The 17,558-nt window shown below is 41.8% G+C and overlaps 2 long non-coding RNA genes across 2 annotated transcripts; both read right to left on the bottom strand.

Moving 5' to 3' along the window:
* Positions 1 to 2,802: 2,802 nt before the first annotated feature.
* LOC128328179 (uncharacterized) lies at positions 2,803 to 8,413 on the bottom strand. Its single transcript, XR_008309062.1, has 3 exons — positions 7,910 to 8,413; positions 7,001 to 7,142; positions 2,803 to 5,199 (listed from the first exon to the last, which is right to left on the bottom strand). It is a non-coding gene; the product is annotated as an uncharacterized LOC128328179 (long non-coding RNA).
* A 2,634-nt stretch (positions 8,414 to 11,047) lies between these two features.
* Positions 11,048 to 16,473, bottom strand: LOC128328180 (uncharacterized). The gene is made up of 2 exons (XR_008309063.1): positions 16,354 to 16,473; positions 11,048 to 11,324 (listed from the first exon to the last, which is right to left on the bottom strand). It is a non-coding gene; the product is annotated as an uncharacterized LOC128328180 (long non-coding RNA).
* Between the last annotated feature and the right edge of the window lie 1,085 nt (positions 16,474 to 17,558).

The following is a 17,558-nucleotide window of genomic DNA, read 5'->3' on the forward strand; positions in this document are numbered from 1 at the left end:
CAAAATTATGTGAAATCCAGGCCTGTGTCTGATTCCACTTTATTAAGAGATCAATACCTGAACTCAGATGAACTGATCAGGACATGACACCCAGGTCTCATGACTTGCCTTTGGGTAATTGCTTTGTGAAGGTAGGGGCAATCCAGCATTGTTTCTCAATGTTTGTGAAACATATAATCAAGAGACACAATGGCTAGGCTTACTTTCCTGTCTCACACATATCTAAATGCTATCATTGTGGAATGCCTTTACAGATGCATGTTAGGAAGATTTACACATACTAGCAATTAGGATATGTTGTCCAGCTCATTCATGTTGGACCAGAACTCATAGTCCAGCAGGCCGGGCTGAGATCTGTATCTTTGCCAGCACCACTGAACTCCTTGCAACAGGAGTTCAATGGAGTGAACTCCTAAAATTGTCTGGAACTTGCTTTCAGGTAATGTCTCTTACCTGAAAGCAATGAAGCTAGGAGCTGAGCTTGCATTTCTTCTTACAGAAAGTTTACAATAGTCATTGCTATCCAGTGAATTGCCCTGAAAAGATGGGATAATCCTGTCTTTCTCTGATGAGATATTTGCAATGTAGAATTAGAAGCATTGTTTATATCCTCTTGCTGTTTTTAGAATTATACCCTAGGTAGATGTACACAAAAGAAAATGATTTAATTGCTGTCTCACACATATAGCCTTGATTCTTCTTTCCTAACACCTTTGACTTTTAACATTCTTGAAGACCAGGTGCCAGAAAGTCTGAGGACAAGAGAAGATGCCCATTTGTGCAAGCTCAGAGATGCAGATTTGCTTTGGGAATGTCAACAGAACAATATTCTTCTCAACAACAGTTAATAGGAGATGGAACGCAAACCCTGTTTACCCTGGACTGACCTTATATCCTGAACTGATCAATAGTTAGAAGACAGGATTATTCTAGAGGGTAACAGCAATTGACACCTTTTGTGATCCAGGAAGGATGACGATATTTTGAATAGACTCTATGGAGATCAAATGATGGAACAACTATAAGAAGGGAGCCCACTGGAGAGAGAGTCAGCAAGCTTTGCCTAACCAGCATATCTTTGCTCATGTGCGCATCCCAAGTGCCTGCTGTCTAGCTGCGGAGCTAGCAGAGGCCTGGAACCTGCAGACAAGAGACTGCTCAGTGATTCTTGATGCGGGGCAAAGAATCAAGAGCTAACTCTGTCTGTGAAATCCAGCACCAGCTTTTTCCATCTGAAGCCTCATTGTTCTCAAGCCTCATACACTTGCTGCCCCACATCGGACCCTAGTAAATATGCTGCTTCTACAGCCTTGGCTTCCAGTTCCCTCCTCCATTCCACTACTAACTCCTGATTCCCAACCATCCCATTCCTGTGCCTTCCTTATCTCCCCGCTCCCTCTTTCCTCCTATATCTGAATTGTGTTGGGTTTTAGGAAGATTTAATACTGACCATACATGCATCCACACATGCAATAGTAAGGAACACTGGATTGATGTTACTACTAGCTATAATTGAAATATTATTATTAGTTCTGATTGATTGTTCTGTTTTCTGCTCAGTTAGATTGATGCTGTTGCTCTTTTATACTCAATAAAGCCCATTGAATTATTATTTGAGAGTGTTTTAGTCTTCTTTCTACTTTCATGCCTAAACTGTACATGGTCACTGTATAAAGAACTGGCCACTTTGTGACACTGGTGAAACAAGCCTAATTTCATGTGCTAGCTCCACAGCATCTCTAGTGTACAAACCAGGCTTGGCTCACAACAGTATGAAAAGGTTGCCTGGAAAGGAGGGGAGTTGTGGTGTACAAGTTCTATTATTTACCAGAAAGAACGGGGGTGGGGGGCATACTAGTGGAGGCTTCTTAATTTGGATGGCCTAACTCATGAGAGCTCGGTCTGACAGAGGACTGATCTTATTGAACCTCTGGTCCTCCCCAAAGTACTGGCCATGTCATTAGAGGGCTAATCCCCAGCCGGCAAGCAACACATGGAATGTACTTAGGTGTTCCTGGGCTGCTTTGCTGGGGTCTGCCATCACAAGAGCATCCTTGGTCACAGTGGACAAGTCCCAGAATCCTTGCCCTCCCTTATATACATATTCCCTTCTAGGAAGTCATCATGACCCCTTCCCAGAGAAACAGAAAAATATTGCCCTTCAGGATCCCCCAATTGCCTGAAATTGTGCTTTTCTGAGACTGTTTTGATGCAGGACTCTTATGAGAGTAGTGGTGTAATAGCGGTCAGGAGAAGGGCTTAAATACTATTTAAAGGGATTTAAATGCTCTTTCCCTGCTTGGGGCAGGTGCTCCATTCTCAAAAGGTGTGATCGTGTTTGGCACGCTCCCTTGAAGATTGTGGCCAATGGCTGCCATTCTGCAGATGTTCTGATACCCTGCCCACAGTTTAGCGAAGCAAGCTCTAAGAAGCTTGTTGGGATTCAGCCTTGGTGGATCAAAAAGTGGGAGTGGCTCCCCTATCCTGAAACCAGAGATTGCCAGGATATGGTTGGCCGAATGTATGTGATGCGATTCTCTGTTACAGAAATTAACCTTGGGTTCTTCTACCCATGGTTTGCCGTTATGTGTGAAGGTGGCCATAGTTAAGATTGAATCCATAAAATTATCCCTGCTAACCAAGGAAAGCGACACCTTTTAAAGTAGTGAACCTCTTACATTTCGCAGGGGGGGAGCAACTGGCCCTATCCAACACCAGCACAGCATCCCTCCAGTGACTGTTGCTGGTGTCTACCTTATGTTTCTTTTTAGATTGTGAGCCCTTTGTGGACAGAAGACAATCTTATTTACATATTATTTATTTTTCTATGTAAACCGCTTTGAGAATTTTGTTGAAGAGTGGTATACAAATATTTGTAATAATAATAAAAAATTGAAAAAGTTGTAGAAAATAAAGATGCAAAAATATTATGGGACTTCCGACTACAAACAAACAAACATCTGCAACACAATACACGAGATATAACTGTAGTTGAGAAGAAAGAAAAACAAGTTAAAATAATCGACATAGCAATACCAGAGGATAGCAGAATAGAAGAAAAAGAAATAGAAAAAATCACAAAATACAAAGATCTACAAATTGAAATTGAAAGGCTGTGGCAGAAGAAGACCAAAATAATCCCAGTAGTAATTGGTGCCCTAGGTGCAATTCCAAAACAACTTGAAGAGCACCTCAGCACCATAGGGGCCACAGAAATCACCACCAGCCAATTACAAAAAGCAGCTTTACTGGGAACAGCCTATATTCTACGACAATATCTATAATAACAACGATATTGATAATAAAATTCAGCGATCCCAGGTCCTTGGGAAGGACTCGATGTCTCGATAAAACAAACCAGTCAATAACACCTGTCTGACTGTGTAAACAAACAACAATAAATATGACAAATCCGGTACAGAATCAACTACCCTGACCAAAACCTTAACTCAATTGTTTTTCTTTACCACTTTACTGAAGAATTATCATGAAGAGGTTTATGTTATGTTAGACATAATTTGACTTATGCTCTCTACAAAATATTGCTTTCCCTCAGTTTATTTATTTTCATTACAAACAAATGTTTATTCTTTCAAGGGCAAGATATCTGCTGACACAAAATATGATCTCAAATTGGCTTACTTTTAGGTAGCTGTCCATAGATTAAAGGTTTGTTTTAGATGCTTAATCATCTGCTGTTTAAAGCATCCAATTAATTATATAATTAAATGTAAATTTAATTACCAAAATCTCAAGGTAAGTGTCTTTTTGAGGAATTAATTATTTAATCAACAAGGCTGCCACTTACTGTTGCCACTTTTAAAAGTCTTTTAAAAATCACAATAATATACAAAGATTGGCAGTCATGCTGTAATGTTCCACCTGCCTTGTAACAGAATGTATGTGCAGTAGCACAAGAGTACCCGTGCCATAAGAGTATGGGTACTCTTATGGCACAAGAGTACCGATGATGTGCTCCCTTCAGAAGGAAGCAATAGGAACCTGCAAGACACTCAAGCAGTGTCCTGAGAAGAAAGTGGGAAAGGTGCATGTTTCGACATGCAACACTATGGCGGCAGGGTGGGGTTGGCCTGGCACGCAGCTTCTTGATGGAGCAAGGAGGGATCCAGGGCATGCCTCTTCACCACTATGTAGGGTCCAGGAAGTATACAAGATGGTAAGAAGGACCAATGAGAGCATTCTGGGAAGCGATGGCTGTTACCATGGGCCACCAGGAAGACAGAGGATAGCCCTATGGGGGAAGGCAGCTTCGGAAGCAGGGTGGAACTGGGGGAAGTGTGCCTCTTGCAATGAAATATTTAGGGAACTCAGAACCCATGATGAGGAAGGCCAGGCAAGATAGGAGGTATGTGTAGCTTGGACCCACAGTGAGGGGCAAAGTAAGCTTCCTTGGTGGCCAGTAAAGGAAGAAGGTAGGTGACAAAAGCCCCTCCCCACACTTCTGAATGCTTAAAGAGGCCCCAGGAAGAATCCTCAAGTTGATGGTCCCTACAGTAAGAATTGTGGAAAAACATTGCACAAAGAATGGCCATTATTTCAAATGGCTGCCCATCATGCAACGGCATTTGTGCAATTGTTACTACTTATGCAAGCGTGCTCTTGTGCTACTGCACCCACATTCTGTTACAAGGCAGATGGAATGTTGTACAGTTTTCAGCCACTGTATATTATAATATACCATAATAGGATCAAAATGGCTTGAAAAGATAAAATGTGTCTTTCAGTTCACTGATTAAAATGTTCCCTTACGGATCAACTCAACCTTTAGTTGACTAATCTACCCATAAAACTAATTAAAGCTTGCTGCCCTAGTTTGTTATACTAGAATGTCTTAATAAGGCCTTTTCAAGAAAAAAACACACCCACAAATGTAGCAGGAAGCTATCTAATATTATAGGGCTTCATACTTCAGTGCTTATTTAGGCCAATGCCATTCATTACCTTATAGAACAAGCCATATTGACGTACTTGCAATCTCTTGCCATATTCCATATCCACTCTGATTCATTATGCAGTATGTAAGAGAGAGGAAACAGATGTGTAGTTAAACACTCTTTTATATGGTTATTAGAATGGGTTATCCAGTCACTAATATCCAGTGGAAACTGTTCATATTTTATGCAAACACATTTACTGAAAGAGCCAATGTTTTGTGGTCGATTAGTTTCCATTGCCATCCTGGAATGCAAACAAAGAACATTATCTCATTATCTTTTTGGTTTTTCTTTGTTTTGGATCAAACAATTTGGACCAAACTTTCTATTTCTGGTCCTTATTTCTCTTACTAGCATATACCTGAACGATTCTAGTTCTTTTCAGGACATAAATGTGACAGATCATTTTATTAGAGTTGGTGCATGCCTCACTTTTCCCTATAAAGATATAGGCAGTTTCACTACTGAAACCAAAGGATATTTTAGGAAGCTGCCAGCAATTTTTTTCCTTTGTAATATTTATTGTGACTTACTAGTAATTATTTCTTGAAAGGTGGAGCTTTAGCAAGTATAAGATTTACAAAGATAAAAAGGAAATAGAGTCCTCTGTTTTTAGCAATGCTTTATCTACAAACAAAACTAGAATGCATTCAATGGACAATGGGCTCTAGTCTATTGTACTCTCTGAAGCTCTTCTCACGATTGGTGAGAAGAGCTTCTGGCGGGTCTGCAGGGAGAGTGGGCTTAACCTGCTCTCCCTGCAGACGAGCAGCCTCCAAGCTCTGGGCGGCTGGACTGGCTGCCCACACAACTGCTGGCTCTGCCATGGAGCCGGTGGCAGCTGCAGGGATTGGGGGCCGCATGGCCCCCGGAAGTTCCAGGATGCCCCGCGTGGCTGTGCGGGGTATTCTGGAGAGACCCCCAGGACTGGGAAGCTTGTTTCAGTCTCCTGGTGGGGGTCTCCCCATGTGTTGCCACATTGGCACATGACCAGAAAACCTGGGTTAGCGGAGCACTTGCTAAAGTGGAGGGCTTCTTTGGTGGGCTAGCCATCAGAGAACCACCAGGTTCACCTGCGAGCCCAGTGGTTCTCTTGATGGGGGAAAACCGGGCCCGGTTTCCCCCCCATCGTGAGAATAGCCTCTCTTTCTGCCTAATATGCTTTAAATATTGCTCAGGGTAAAGTGATCAAAAGTGTTTTGTGATGACCACATCCTTCTCTAGGTACTATTTAGATTACCTAGCATCGTGTAAATTAAAGACATAGCATCTGACCTCAGGCTTATAGTCAGAAGACACTAGACATACAAGAAAAGAGAAGTTAGGATGGAAAATAGGGAAAAGAGATCATTTTGGAAATACTGGAATGACCTTTTAAGAAACATTTCAGTTCATCTGAGACTGATCATCTCTGGGATGACTGGCTGACCATTGCTAGGAGACAGGGAGTGCAACCTCCCAGCAGCCCTTGTTCCCCAATCCCCTGGCCACTGACTGTGCCCAGACTGCCACCTCATCTCTGCTGCCTCAAGACAACTGAGAGCTGCAGCAAAATTCTTTCATGAAGAGGGTCAGAAGCAAGCTCCCAGCAGCTGTTGGCCTTCACCAATGGGTTGGGTCAGGTTGAAATTCTTCCTGTTGTGGAAGCTTGGCAGAAAACAGAATAAAATATGGCAAGGGCATTATTAGTAAAATTGCAAAATGACAAAATTCACTTGAAAGTTCTCTTTTGCAAATCTACTAAAACAAATGGGAAGAGTATAGGATCCCTACTGAGCTCTTGTGTTCCCATTCATTTCTTTGGGAAATGAATTGAGAAATTCCTGGTGCATTATACTTTGTCATGTGGAAAGATATACACAGTTTCACTAATGAAACCAAGTACTATTTTAGGAAACTGCCAGCAAATCTAGATTCCCCCCCATGTAATTTTTCATTGTGACTTAAACTAGTAATTATTTCTTAAAAGGTGGAGCTTTAGCAAGTATAAGATTTACAAAGATAAAGGTGAAACAGAGTACTCTGTTTTTAGAAATAGTTCTTACCACTTTTTCCTCAATGCTCTGGGCATAAAACAGAGATTAAACATGAGAGGAAAATGTATAGGTTCAAATACATCCGTGTAAAGCCAAATGTTTGCTTGTTCGTTTATTTCTGTTTGAAAGTGCTATTTGTTCTACATGATCTCTGTGAAAAGATACAAAGTTCAGTTTATAAAGTTTATTGTAGGCTATTTATCCAACTTCTTACATAATAACTATCTCACTCAGCATGATAATCAGTAGATCTAGCTAATACATCAGTCTAACAGCACTGTAATCTCACGTGTTGCTCAAAAAGCTTCATAGTCATGGTCATTAACCCCAGCTTTCAGCTAGGAAGATATTAAAATATTTGGCTATGGGGAGGGAGATACATAATGGTACAGTAAGCATTAAACATGGTTTTTAAAATGGCAGTACTGTAATTAAGAATGACTTTTTAAATAGCTCTGCTGAGGGAATTAATGATGAACTTTGGTGACCTAATGGCACAGTGGGGAAGTAACTTGCCTAGGGAGCAAGAGGTTGCTGGTTTGAATCCCCGCTGGTATGTTTCCCAGACTATGGGAAACACCAATATCGGGCAGAAACGATATAGGAAGGTGTTGAAAGGCATCATCTCACACTGCACGGGAGAAGGCAGCGGTAAACCCCTCCTGTATTCTACCAAAGAAAACCACAGGGCTCTGTGGTCGCCAGGTGTCGACACCAACTCGACGGCACAACTTTACTTTTGGTGCCATCACTAAACCTCAGTGCAAGCCAGCAGAAAGGTATCCTGGGGTCAAAATATCATACTGCATCTCCAACAAATGCTGTCAGTGGATGTTGCGGCCCCTCAGCCTTGCGGGGCCTGTGGTGTTTGGTCTGAGTCAAGGATGTATGTACAGTTTATTTTCTGTTGTTTTTCACCTTAGATGTTACTTTGGCTTGTATAAGTGTACTTATATTTCCACTACCACCAATTGTACGATGAAGCCTCTGTAACTCTGTTGGTTTCTTTACCCTGATGGCTTTGTACACATGACTTTGCAGACATGATGAGACATCATGGCTCTGCAGACATGATGAGGGTTTGTTACAGAAATCACTCAGTCAGATGTACTTTAAAACAAAACAAGAAGAATATTTATTTAAATATGTTATCTGAGGTTTGTTTGTCTCACTACTGATTAGTAGGGCTGAAATCTTGTTGGGTTACAGAGGTGATGATTTGAACCTCTCACTGCACTTTGCAACCAGTTCCTTCCCAGAACTGTACTTCACCCAGTCTTTATTTCAGACTGTCTTGTTTCCAGTAACTCAGTCCTTTATTTTAGACTGTAATATTTTGAGTCTCAGAACAACTCCTCTTTGAGATTGTTCCTCACAATCATACCCCCACTCTCCTGAACTTCGTTTTCAACTCCTGCCATCTCTAACTGCCTCTTATGACTGACAGCTCCACAGTGTTCCAAGCCAATTTGCATAAAAGTAGACTTGCACCATTTCATTACAGGCCCCAGGGAAGTGTACCCTTTTTGACTCTCTGCAAACCCTGCCTAAGTGATTTGAGGCCTTAGTCAAACAGATAGTGCATAGATATTAAAGAGCAACAAGAATTACAGAGGATTTTTCCAGGAAGTGACACATATGGAGCTTGGATTGCTTTAAAGGGGGATCCATCAGATCCATCGATGACATGTCTATCAACAGCTGTTAACAATGATAGCTTAATAGAATACATAGGTTCAGAGCACTATACCATGGAATGAATAGCTTCAGAGCAATATGTCATTGAATACCAGATGCTGGGAACAAATGAGAGGGCTCCTGCCTTCATATACTGTTTTTCCACTTTGCAGAAGCATCTTACTGACCACTACTGTAAACAGGATGCTTGACTAGATGGACCTTTGATCTGATCCAGCAGGGCTCTTTCTCTGAAGCATTAGTGAGGATATAGTGTGGAAGTCTAAGACCATCAGAGAATCTAGAATGATATTTAGGTACATGAGGAAGTAAAGGTTCATAGGACTAAGCAAAGGCAGAAGTCATAAATGGAAATTATTAAGGATATACCACCACCACCACCCCGCCAACAACAACAGCAATCTTTTCTGATGGAAAACCCATCACTGTGGAAATCCACAGTGTTCATTCTTCTCAAAACCTTTCCTGATTCCTGTCTTTGATTTTCAAATTATGTCAGCCTGGAAGTTCCATCTTCAGACAATGAGATGCATTAAAATACTCTAGTGTTTTATCTCCATGCTATTAGCATTCTGAAGGTCCTAAAAGCTCAAATAAAACTGAGATACCTCAACCTGGTATCTCAGGTGTTGGCTATGGCCAGGAGTGCTTTCCATCAGCTTCAGCTGATTCAACAGCTGTGTCCATTCCTTGAAGAGGATGATCTCAAAACAGTGCTGCATCAGCTAGTAACCTCCAGGCTTGACTATTGCAATGTGCTCTACGTAGGGCTGCCTTGGTACGTAGTTCAGAAACTTCAGTTAGTTCAAAATGCGGCAGCCAGATTGGTCTCTGGGGCAACCTGGAGAGACCATATCATGCCTGGCTGCCAATATGTTTCTGGGCAAGATACAAAGTGCTGGTTATTACCTTTAAAGCCCTGAATGGCTTTGGTTCGAGTTATCTTAGGGAGCACCTTCTTCTGCACGATCCTCACTGCACGTTAAGGTCATCTGAGAGGTCCGTCTTCAGTTACCACCATGTCTGGTGGTGACAGAGGCAGGCCTTCTCTGTAGCTGTTCCTGGGCTGTGGAATGCACTCCCAGTAGAAATCTGTATTCTGAGTTCATTATTGGCCTTCAGGAGAGCCCTTAAGGCCTATCTGTTTGGCCTGGCCTTCCAGGGTTTTTAAAGTGTTTTTAAAACATAACGGTTTGGCTGGGTTTTCTAGGGTTTTAAAAACAGTTTTAATAATGGTTTTATGTTGTTTTTACAGTTTTTGATTTTAATAGTTAATTGATTTTAGGGTTTTTTAAAAAATGTAAACTTCCCTGAGCCATTTTGGAAGGGCAGTATAGAAATCAAATCAAATCAATAAATACATAAATAAAACTACACCTACACATTAAATCCAAAGCTCATAATGTAATAGTATGCAGTTCAGTTTTACCCAAGACTGTCTGGGGTTGTAATTTTTATCCCCCAGTTAATTAGAACATAAGAACAGCCCTGCTGGATCAGGCTCAAGGCCCATCTAGTCCAGCATCCTATTTTGCACAGTGGCCCACCAGATGCCGCTGGAAGCCACAGGCAGGAGTTGAGGGCGTGCCCTCTCTCCTGCCATTACTCCCCTGCAACTGGTACTCAGAGGCACCCTACCCTTGAGGCTGGAGGTGGCCCACAGCCCTCTGACTAGTAGCCATTGACAGACCTCTCCTCCATGAAGTCATCCAAACCCCTCTTAAAGCCATCCAGGTTGTTGGCCATCACCACATCCTGTAGCAGAGAGTTCCACAAGTGGATCACGCGTTGTGTGAAAAAGTACTTCCGTTAATTAGCAGAGCACTAACGAAGCTACCCACTCCAGTTACAGAGTAGTTGAAGAGTTTAGTTGTTGCAGCTATTTAGAGGACACATGGAGATTCTTGTAGAGCTAAATACTAAGTAGTTATTGGTGAAGTACTCTCTGGATAGGAAGGACCTAACCCTAATCTATAGAACTACATAATGGATAGGTAAGGAGGGAGGGAGATGTTTCCATCTGCTCTCTTAAAAGGAAAGGAAGGGATTCTGCTTCTCAACAGGAAATACTTGTAGAGTCATATCAGGGGTCATAGAGTAGAGACAGGTAGAACAGTTAAGGTGACCCTTACTCACTATATCTACTCCCAATGCCTCTAGTGGTCATTAGGATAGTTGGTGCAAAAGGTCGATGCACTGGAAGTCCATCTCCAACAAAGACAACATCTGGAGTACTGTGTTCAAGAAACAGTAAAAAAAAATATGCTCAATGTGTTTATAGCTCAGATTAATCAGGATACTTCTAATAAGAAACAGTTTCATTAGGCTTTACAGATGTTAAGACAAATCAGACCCAAATATATTTGAAATATTCTTGTATTTTGTTTTTCTCATATATTATCATGAGGTACTGGCTGCTTCTCTCACATTGTTGATGTTATCATGGCTCTTTTCTCAAAGATGTGATTAAATTCCCATTGTCATTTTCTGTCAAAGTCTCTTTTAGATCACAAAAAAAATCCCGGATCCTCCACTCTTGAGGCATTCCATATTGCATCTCACGTGGGTGCATGGGGAGATAAACTTTTATAAGCTGCATTTAATTTGCACCGTATTTCTTTTTTCCATTAAGTACCTAGAGAGGGGGAAAACAGACCACCAATATTTCAGACATGAAGCTTTAATCAGAAAAGGGCTGTGTACAAAAGTATAATCTTTGAGAGAAATATTTAAATTACATCAAAAGCTTTATTACAGAAAAACAAAACGAGCCTTTGGTTGAGATTTGCATGCATTTCCTGAAGAAGGAACCTTTCACGTGGCTTATTATCTTGTTTTCCACTTCATAATGCATAAGACTAAGGAAATCACTCTTGTGTCTCTCTGTTCACTTGCCCGCCCGCCCGCCCATTCATTTGGTGTAGTCCTATGCAGAATGCTACTGTGTCTAGCAGGGCTACCCAAACTTAGGTCCCTAGATATTGTTGGACTACAGCACCTATCATCCCCAGCCACAATGGCCTCCCTGACTAGTTCCCAGCACAGAACATCTACTGGGTTCAGGGTTCCCAACCTTGAGTCCCCAGAGAGACATTGTGGCTGGAGACGAAGGGAGTTGAAGTTCAAAAGCATCTGGGGACCCAAGTTGGGTAACTCCTGCATATATAGAGAGAAAGTTTGGAAAAAATGCATACTTTCTGCACATGTTTAAAGTGCATTTAAACATTCTCTCCATTTTGGTTAGCAACTAAATCTAGACATTCATCCATACTTTACGATGGAAGCTAAGACAGTGGTTCTCGTTTGGGATGTGCACAAAACTGGAAAACCCGAGTTGAACTGGACTCAAGCCAAAACAGGTCCAGTTTTGTGGATACCTGAACTGGGCCTGGTTAAGCTTGAATTCAAGCCTAACCAGGTGGCTTTGAGGTGGATGGCTTTCAAGGCCAAACAGCTAAAGGGGAATCTGATAAGGATTCCCCTTTACCACTACAGGAGAAGGGCGGACAAGGGGTTTAAATAAAAAGGGTTGGGGCAGGAGAAAACTAAAATTTTACCTGAAATTTGGTGTTAGTAGCAGCAGCGGCAGCAGGGATGGTTGAGGGTGGCAGCGGGGGCTCCCCTGAGGCCTGCCGGAGTGGGCAGGCCTGATTTGGGCCTGTTTCAAGCCCAGTTTGGGACTCTGTGTGTGCATAGAGGCCATTTTTTAACTTCTAACATGTGCAGAGGCCTGAATTGGGCCCCAAACAGGCCTGAAATAGGCTTGCTCACTCTGGCAGCGGTGCTGGGGAGCCCCCACTGCTACCCCCACAACTGCTGCAGCTGTCACCGCCACTGGCAAATTTAAGGTAAAATTTTACTTTTCTCTCATCCCAACTCTTTTATTTAAGTCCCCTGGTGCCCTCCTTTACTGGTAAAGGGGAATCCTTACTGGATTCCCCTTTACCAGTATGCTCTTAGCTGGTTTGGCTTGACCCGAATCCCATCGAGCAGGCTGGGTTGACGTCGAGGCAGCTCAACATTGAACCGGTTTGCATATTTCTAGTTCTCGACTCGTCTCAAGCAGATTGCAGCTTCCAGATACAACTGCAATTTCTGGGTTTTCAGTGCTCTGGGCGCTTATGTATATAAATTTAGAGCTGAGCTGGAACAACGGTGCTTTTTATAAAATGTTTCTGTTCTACTCACAAAAAGTGCCCACTTTTCCCAGGGTTTTTGTCATAAAGAAAACTCACACACACATTCCACAGCCCATATTCAGAAAAGCCATCATTCAAATTGATATCACTATGAACAAGTGAAACTAATTCAGAGTGAAAGCAATATATACTGAATAGGCTTTGATCTCACTCTGAAGTAGCTTCATTTGTCTTCTAACGATGAGAGTATGTCACTGATTCTGGGAGGAGCAATTTAAAAAATTGGCACTGAAGCAATTAGGTTGGGTTTGCAAAGAGTCCTGAAACTCCTGAAATGGAGCCATTGCTTGAATGCCAGGTACAAGCAATGTAACTGCTTGTAAATTGAGGGAGAGGTGGTGGTGGTGCAGGCAGCCCGTGCCTTTAAAATATTCATGACCCCCACAAAACAAGTGCAATTTTTGCTATCACTGCATGTCTATGGTGTATGAAGTTGCATCTGTTACTTTCCTGCCTGCTATGCAGATTTCAAAGGTTCTGCCAAAAACAAAAGTGTCAACACTATATGGTGCTTTGGAATTGGAAGGGCTGTGAGTAGGCAGGAGACAAATGGGGCAGCCATATTTTTTTCCCCTGGCCCTGGTCTTGTGCTTTCAGAGAAGCACAATCAACTTTCTTACTTATCAAAGTAAGTAAGCTGGTAAAGATTTGCCTATCCAGAAGATAAAGTAATAGGAAAACTTCCTGTGCTAAATTCATTGTGTCAAATACTGTTAAATCATAGGAATGGGGCCAGAAAAACAAATGACAATCCTAGAGGCCATGGATTGGTCATGAGGATTAGAATGACAAGAGACCCATACAGTTGCAATGTCAGAGTATGTGCTTAAAGCTTGAAGATGATCCCATATAAGAGGTGAAATGTTTAAAGTTTAGGATCTACTCAGATAAGGAAGTGCATTAATGTTCTTTTCGATGACATTATTCAGTCTACTAATGCAGGACAGGCAAAATATTAATCTATGCCATTTAATGCAAATAATGCACTTAGCTTGAAATTCGGTCATATTTTAATTTACAACTGATGCTTAAAATTCACTTCTGCTTCTTAATTCAAGTGTTCTTTAGCAAGTATTTAATAAAAATGGCTTTATATCAACACAAGAAGTTAGCTGTCTTTTTCAGGCTTATTTGGCTGATATCACATCTCTGGATATCAACTAGTCAGAAATGTCAAAGAGAGTTTCTAATTTGTGTGTAAAACACTGAAGGAAACAGAGAGCTTCTGCAACACTAAGCAGTTCTGTCAAAAGATTCAACATCCTTTTTTTTAACCTTGCTTAATTTCTAATTTGCATATAAACACTTGTTTGATGTATATCTGCTCTTGGAGTAAATTAGGAAAGCAAGCTACACTGCATCCATTATTTATGTGTGCCAAAGCACAGAACCACTTGTTTTCCTTTTCTGATTTGCAGAACTCATGAAAGCCAATGGGAGCTGAGGGATGTTAATCCCAGTTTACCAACTGTGAGACTATGACCTCTGTCATCTAAATCAGTAGTAGTGATGTAAATAAATGACTGAAGAATGATCAAAGACTTTACTATCATTTTGCATCAAAGAATCCACTCAGAACACCTCAAAAACTGAAAACAACAACAGAACCTAGTAACCCATGGGCTTGTGGTTTGTACACCATGTGCACTACACCACAACCTACTCTGGCACCACACACCCTGACACCATCCATGCTGAGTTATGGGACTGCTGAAACCCTCATTATTCGCTATGGGGGAAGAAACCTTAAAGAAGCACAAACTTTAAAAATTTGTAAAAAATAAAAATAAAAATCACCCCTTTGGCCAATTTATTTGAAATTTGGGAGGTAGCTTCCACCCATTGGGCACTACCACCTGATTCACTGTGGCATTCCAGGAGGCACCAACAGGTAGAAATGGGCACTGTCTATCCCCATTGTTCCATATGGGTGGATGCAGCACACAACAAATATTTATATACCACTTTACAAAAAAGGTTTCCAAAGATCACACACACCACATCCACCGTGTCCCCGCTGACAGAAATGCAACTGATCTACACAACAGTGTGAAACAATGAAATGCACTGCCCATAGCCCCCCCCCCCATACAGGATAGCAGCAGCAGCCAGCAAAAATGAGCCCCCCCTCAAACATTTAATCAACAAGCAACTAACTCAGCTACATTGGTGGCACCCGGTCATAAGTGGATTAAGTTCAGATTCCTGGAGGACGCAAAACAGGGCTGGCGGTGGCACAGCAAGGTTACTGCCCCCCTCCCACCCACACAAGTAGAAGAGTAATGACAACAACGGCACACATTTCAACAAAAACTTTCTGCAATGGATCAGAGCCTGTGGCACCACCAGAACCTATTGCAGATGCAAACAATCTAGTTTGAGTAAAAAGAAGATGCTTCACATGTCACAATATGACCTAATCTTCATTGCAAAGAAGTCCACTCATACAGAACCTGTACTGTGCCCATCCATGAGGTCACCAAAATACAGGCACAGGCACAACAACGAACCAAGGCGTTTGAATTGCATATACTGCCAGTGATTATGGAGGAAAAAATCATATACCTGTGTGTGCTACACAAAAGGGTTAGGGTTGGAACCAGCGGGGGGGGGGATCACCAGCCAATTGTTCCACACTGTAAGTCACCAATCTGATGCTTGGGAGGGCAGAATTTTTTTAAAAAATTCCTAACACAAAATGGAGACAGCAAGTGAGATCACCACAAAATGGAGGTCCAAATCTAAGAATTTTTGTTATATGAAATGAAACTGCTATCTACGCTTCAAAAACTTCTGATAAACATTTACAAGCCTAAGTCTGTCCTGGATCTTGGGTTTTTAATCTTTTCACTTTATAGCTGAGGCACTGAAGAGGAGATATACTACTGTAACATCAACTGGTGGAAAGCACATCCTGCTTGAGTAGTTTCAAACTCAAAAGTATCATCTGTTTTTTTATGAGCCAGCCATCCAGATATAACTAATGCAGCCATCTGTAAAAAGTAAATGGGCATTGCTTATTAGAACTAAATATTTATGCCTAATAAACAGGACTTTGTGTTGGGGAGGCTTTATGTTGGGGAACTTTATGGCTTAAGGCTTTATGTTGGGAGATGGTGATAAACAGGTATTGGCATATATTCTAGTCAAAGCTTCTAAAACACTATTGTGCTACAAACAAGGCATATTTGGAGAACTGTGATGCAAAATGATGTTTACATATCATTATCTGAATGGGATCCAGTGCTTCCTTCCTAGCCATGTGCAGAACGTTTTGAGCTCGAAACGTTCCGACTTGAAATAGGCAGTTACAAGTGTTTCGAGCTCAAAACAGAATGTCCTTCAAATGAAGGATTTGCTTCAAGCTCGGAACAGAATAACCCTTTTCCAGGTTGGAAGGTTGTTCTGAGTGCCATTTTGGACTCCCAGTGAGGGGCGGTGAGAGGTAACTTTAAAGGTCATTACCTGGTTATGAGCCCCCCATGAGCAGTGGCACAAAATCTGGCATCTCGCGCTGAAGCTAACCCACCAATGGTGCTCTTCTGGCCTCTGCGCACATGCGGCAGCAATTTGCATGGTCAGCACCACCACACAAATGGCTGCTGCATGTGTGCAGAGGTTCTGAGCTCATTCCATCAAACCAACTGGCTCAATTGGTTGTTCCAATGGAATGTTCCAGGCATTTGAATTCTGTTCCGAGCTCAGAATGGAACACAAATCTCATTCCATGCACCTCCTTATTCCTTCCTACCTGCGTTTTTGTCAACTTGGGGTTTCTGTATAAAGATTAACCATGGAATATTAGCTTAGAAGTAAAAAATACTTGATATAGATGTGATAAAGGTCTGTTGAGCCCAGGGTGCAGTGAAATGGTATGACCATCATTTTTACCAGAATTGGAGATATGCCAATCTTACAATGGATTTCAATCGATGAGTCTATTTGGAGCAAGCACTGTGCTTGTCCTCACTGCGTTTGTGGTCCATCTAGGTAAGATGCAGTACATGCCGCCCTCAAGCTTGCTGGCCCCAGCTGAAACTACATCCCAGAATCCTCTGTAATTGTGGTGTAGGCAACTCTAGGATGTGCTCTCTGTTTGTTTCCTCAGGCTAAATGTTACTTATATCTCTGCATGGGAACATTTCCTTGCCTAAAGCCCCCCAAATATCTGGTCTGATACTACACTGTGATATTTGCAAAACATATCAAAACAGCTACCACATGGCTCTTGAACAAACTGATCAATGCACACAGCTACACATGAGAAGGCTGTTTAAAGGTATTCTAATGAATAAGTGTAGGTCAGGAAAAGAGCTTGCCCCTGCAGCACAACCTACCCCACAACCTTGGGTAACTGATGTACCCTGGATACCCTGTACCCTGGGTAACCGTACATGTGCACAGATCTGTGTATACTACACTGTACACAGATTATATACTGTATGTGTTGAATATAATGTGAGAATAGGGCTTATAGCCTGCAAATAGGGCAGCAAAATGCAGGGGGAGGGGCCTATTTGCACCAGTCTTTTGTGGTATGTTAGGGCCCCCAGCTTATAGCATGGTTTAATTGGTCAATCAGAAAGAAATACTGAAAACAGAAGTAATGAAAACATGCCTCATCTCTGTTGCACTGCTCAAATTAATTTTGCAGATGATGCCATGTTGTA

The sequence above is a fragment of the Hemicordylus capensis genome, chromosome 5 (genome assembly GCF_027244095.1).
Source record: "Hemicordylus capensis ecotype Gifberg chromosome 5, rHemCap1.1.pri, whole genome shotgun sequence".
Taxonomy (NCBI): Eukaryota; Metazoa; Chordata; class Lepidosauria; order Squamata; family Cordylidae; genus Hemicordylus; species Hemicordylus capensis.